Raw genomic sequence first — 6,000 nt, forward strand, 5'->3', positions numbered from 1 at the left:
GGCGCTAGTACGAGACACACTGTCAGTCGCTCGAGACAGGCAAACATATTCATTTTGCGGAGCGATCTCGCCGTCTACAGTCGGACGTCCGTCGTTGCCTAATGACATAACGCAAAAGCATTGGGAAAAATAGAAGCACCTCGCATGTCTTTGCACCTTGCACGCCTAGCATAATTGCATGCTGCTACGATCTGTGGATTGACTAGATCATGGGCCTGGGCTCCACCGATTGACGGGCCGTTCACGAATCAGGAAGTCGCTCCGGCACACGGTGAGTCGCTTGATCTTGCTCGCATGAATAAATTATCTCTTAATAATTTAATGATTAGACCGTTGCTTTCGTACGACGGCATTTGTTACGATATCGCCGTCGCCTTCGCAACAACTTTCGCGTAATTATTCGCTACGGCGGGAACGTTATACCCCCGCCGAACACGTACCAACGGTTATTTTGATTATTTTGTAATTGCATTATATAACATATAAGATTATATAATATTATATTATTATGTAATATATAAGATTATATAAAATGTTATATTATTTATTATGTTATATATATTATATTTACGGCAGATTTATGTTGTATATTTATTGTTGTACTTTAATCTATTTCATCTATTATTGCAAATTTTTATATAATATCAATTACGTGTCTATCTGTGCATTTTTGCGTTAGCTCTAATAAAAATTTCTTTTCTTAATTTTAATTTTTAAAGCTTTTATTTATTTGTATTTATTGCCGTATCCACATTTACTTCTTTATTTTATCTATTTTGATATTTTTACTTACTTTGAATTCAAACGTTTGTATCAAAGTTGCCAGGATGATTCTCATAGTAATAAAAACATTTTTTATGTACATCTTATTCTAATAGAAAATAAGCGTTATTTTTCTGTTTATTTGATCTACATCATATACTCCAACTCTATATGCCGTGTTGCCAAACCTGATTTGAAATGAAGGTAGAAAAACACTTGCTAGTACATTCACAAGGTGCAATACTTCTAAAATAGTGTAAGAAAATTAGGAGACGAATTGCCAATAGTCGGTAAAGGTGGTAAAGTAGCCTAATTAGGAACGATTAGGAACGTAGCGAAATTAAGTAAAAAAGGGGACACTGGCCACTGGACAGTGCCTGGCAAATTTTGATTGGTTGAGAATAGAAAAAAGCTTCGAGAAAGTTCGAAGGAAAAGAAAATAATTTTACAAACACGGAATTTAAAGAAAACCTGAAGTGACACAAAAAGTGTGACAAAAATAACAGATACTTTAATTAAACGACATATACACTTTTGTTACTATTAATAAATAAACTAAAATAAAAAGTACGACCAACTTTTGAAAAAACTTCTCTAACATATATTTACCTATATTATATATATATATATATATATATATATATATATATATATATATATATATAAATATATACCCAGACAGTACACATGTCCAAAATACATCCAAAGGATATCCAGAGGACGTCCTGTCGTCCCAAAAACGTCTTCGGGATATTTTTTGGACGTTTTTTGGATATGTTGTGCTGTCTGAATATATACAGGATGTTCATTAAGTCGCGGACCGGTCTAATATCTTATAAAAAAATAAAATATTCGAAAATCGTCAAAACACGTCAAACAATTTTCCAAAAAAATCTATTTTTTGCGGGGGGTTGCAACCTTCAACCCCAAGGGGGTGTGAAGGGCGCAAGGGAGGAATAAATTCTTAAATGGGAAAGGGGGTCGAGTGGGGGCTCGTTTGAAAGGTCTTTTCGAGATAAATTCAAAACACTATGCATAGAGGGCGCTGCAATCATTTTTCGCAAAAATATTTGATTTTTAAGATTTTTAATACCACCGGCATTTGCGTTACCCAATGTACACCACGTGGAGGTTGCTCGGTTGGATTTAGTACATCGTGTAACCCTGAAAAGGACTGATTTTATGAAAGATGTTAACTCATCGAGTAGTTAACGATTACTTTGGCATTTCCATTACGACTAGCTCATTGTCAAGCAGAGGAGGGCAGACAATTTGAGCATTTGTTGTAAATGATAAACTGGCATATGTACCAACCGCTGTACTAAATCCAACCGAGCAACCTCCACGTGGTGTACATTGGGTAACGCAAATGCCGGTGGTATTAAAAATCTTAAAAATCAAATATTTTTGCGAAAAATGATTGCAGCGCCCTCTATGCATAGTGTTTTGAATTTGTCTCGAAAAGACCTTTCAAACGAGCCCCCTATCGACCCCCCTTCCCATTTAAGAATTTATTCCCCCCTCGCACCCCCCACACTCCCTTGGGGTTGGGGGTTGCAACCCCCCGCAAAAAATAGATTTTTTTGGAAAATTGTTTGACGTGTTTCGGCGATTTTCAAAATTTTTATTTTTTCCAAAGATATTAGACTGGTTCGCGACTTAATGAACACCCTGTTTATATAATCATGTTAATTCCAGCTTATCTCACAGATTATATAAATTGCACGAGATACTCCTGACATAACTTTAGACTTGCTTAAGTAATAAGTGCGTTAATAAGTTAATAAATCTATGACAGGTTTCATTGTATTCTCTTCGGGACATCTCATATAAAGCGAATAACTTGTTCCTTTTCTGACGTTTTATTGTTATACAATAATATACAATCTAAATTTATATATTCTACTTATATTTAAATATTTTAAATAAAAGAAGAAAGATTAATGTAGGAGTATTATTAAACTACATATGCACCTAAAGTGTAATATATTGCGTCAATATACTACTGCAATTGCTGAAAAGTTAGACTACATACGAATCAAACATTTCGTCATCTTTATTATTTTTAAAACTGTTTCATTTAAATTTTTTTGTCTAAAAAATGTTTAAGCCAGACAATCTTTTAGAAACTGAAAATTACAAATTGATTAAAATTTGAATTTTCAGGTCAAAGTAAGCTAACAATAAGACGGAGATTATTTAATTGATCGAAGTTTAATTTTTAATTTATAATATCAATCTCTCAAGTATAATGTAATATGAAATTATCTAACGCAATACAGTAATCTTTCTCGAAGAATAAGCTAAATCATAATTTAGTATACTTGTGCTTTATATAAATATTACTTACAAATCTGATATAGGAATAATATTAGGTTGTGTGATAAATAATGTTGCATTTCACGAAACGTAATGCTACCGGTATAGGCTTCGGCTGAAAGGATTACAAAATGTTTGTAAGTAAATGTTGTTCAAGTAAAATGCACGATGGACGAAACAATTATTCAACGTACACACTCATAAACTAAAATAAATTTTTGATGGAAAAATTTCGTTATAAATCATCATATTTACTGCACACACAAAAAAGCTCTATTTACATCATGTACAATTGTCATTATTATAAGAGTGTGGAGTATGTGCGATGAATTAGGTATAATTTGGCAGAAAAGTGTAATCACGAGTAGTCACGCAATAAAATCACGATTAGTGAGTACCAATTGAACATTTTCTGTAGAGTTCACAACAAATTATTGTAATTGCACAATGGCAAAACTGCGTGATGCATGGAGGAATGCAATTTCCAAGTCGCAGCGCGTAGACAATCGATCAGTAAAATAGCCAAATATAGCCAACGTGCACGGTGAAGAGCACACGTTGCAAAATGCAAGGAGCGAGAGATTCCCGGATCGAGAAACAAAACGTTTGATGAGCACTTTGCTGAAATATACGGCGATGGTCACTGCTGTACCATTGTTTACTACGGAAGTAAAACAAACAAAATAACTCAATCATAAAGTTTAATATTCTCGAAGACACTTCTCGAAATCTCGTCTATTTAAAATTTAACACAAAGACCCCTTTTCGATGATGTAACGTTTGATTATCACGGAGCAAACTATGATGGATAGCGATACGATCATCGCACATACAAAGCTTTCCGTGATCAAGGCTGTCTCAAGTCAGTGTTATTAGCTTGTGTTTACAGGCCATCTTTTTTTACGATGACCAACAGCGATTGTCGAAATTCTGATGTGACTTATAATATTACAATACGCGGAAATTTTTTATAAGAAAGTATTATACTGTTTATGTACTTTTGTTATGCTTGCACCACATGCAAGTGTACTGTAGAAATGATAATGTAACATAGTAAAATAATAAAATTGTTCCGTTATTCAGCTTCAAGTTTATTCTATTTTTCTTAGTTTGATTTTAATTTGCGCTGTCTGATTACTTTAAATTCTTTTGAAATTGGTATTTATAATTAAAAAGCATTTTTATCTACTTCCATTTTTGCTCCTTTATCAAAAACTCAAATAGCGAAAAAGAAAAAATTTAGTAATAAAATATGTACAACTAATATATGATGTTTTAGCAGTAAAATAACAAAATGTTTTATAAATCATTATGAAATTAAATTCCAAGCTAAGATTATATTATTATATTGCATAATATATTGAGACAATATATTAAAAGATTCAGAAATAAATGCGTAATTTTATATTGCTACAATTTTATATAAGTAAATTATTAAATATATAATATTTTTAACAACATTATTTATTTAATGGATACCTTGTAACACGTCCTACACGGCATTGTTATTATCATAAAAGTTGACAAATGAGATGCTACCGTATCTCCTGTTATTTATTAGATAGGTTTAACTGACATATTAATATTTACATTGAAATGGAAAACTATACGTATTTCTTCGTCCTCCTGTGCCGTACTCAGTTATCTGCGTCCTGTCCCACATAGCAAAGATCTTCCCAGGACATCCCAATTTGATCGAAATGGTCCCAGTTTGATCCAAAGCAAAACGTTATCCGTAGGATTACCTGAGGATATCCCGTGTAGCATGTCCTGTGGATATCTTATGTACGATCTCCGCAGGACATCCCATTTTGATCAAAATGATCCGAACGATACAGATCGATAATAAATAGTTATTCGTAGGATTTCCTGAAGATATTTCTAGCACAAAAAATATACGTACATTAAAATTGCTGTTTCTTCAAATTTAGCAAAAGATTTCTTACATAAATATTTTTTAGTAAGACATTTTTTTTGCTTAATTTGAACAGAGAACAAATTTAATTTTGTGTGCAAGCGTAGACACACATATAACATACAAATATAATTTTAATCCGTTCGTTTGTTAAGATCAAAGTACAAGTATATATAGAGAAAATATTTATTTCTATTATATGACGATACTAGAACTTGGTCATCGAGTTCTTGGTTCGAGAAGCCAGTATATACAGTGATGGAAGAAAGTTCTGTAACGGTCAAATATCTTGGAAAATAATGATTATGGAAGAAAATGTTCAATACAAAAGTTTTAGTATATCAAATGGTCTATTACATGGTTATACTGAAATGACCTTCATGTGACCTTGAAAGACACCGCGAAGGTCAACTTTGAAATCTTAAATGGAAACTCCTATTTTCTATTAGGGGGAAGTCTCCTGGTACCGGACACTTAAGATTTTTTGACAATTGAATGAAAACAGAACAAATTAAATCTATATGTTTTAATTTTTATATCAAGTTTGACATATCTCATGTGAAAATAAAAAGTTTCGATGATTAACAATAAGTAGAAATAAACATTAACCTATATTTTTTAGAGCCATTTTGAATCACAGTTTTGGAAAAGGTCCCCTATAACCGGACATATCCAAAAATACTAAAAATATTATTAAAATAAGGTGCATCGATCACAAATGTATTCCTGTTTGGTTTCAGGAATGTCCGTACATGCTTCGTGCGCCCATTCCATGCAGCTACAGCACTGGATCCAATCTTCCTCGTTATCTTTGAGGCAAATTACACATGCTGTTTTTTCTTTTGCATTGTGGACAGTTTGTCGGCGATTACTATTTAAAAAAAAATAAAAGTGTATAAAAAAAGTGTATTATAAAAGTGTTTCCCGGCCATCTTTTTTTCTTTATTAAATCTGTAATCTATTTTTAGTGACTCAGCTAAATCAAATGCAAGCTTTTGAAATTC

The sequence above is a fragment of the Linepithema humile genome, chromosome 3, assembly GCF_040581485.1.
Source record: "Linepithema humile isolate Giens D197 chromosome 3, Lhum_UNIL_v1.0, whole genome shotgun sequence".
Classification (NCBI taxonomy): Eukaryota; Metazoa; Arthropoda; class Insecta; order Hymenoptera; family Formicidae; genus Linepithema; species Linepithema humile.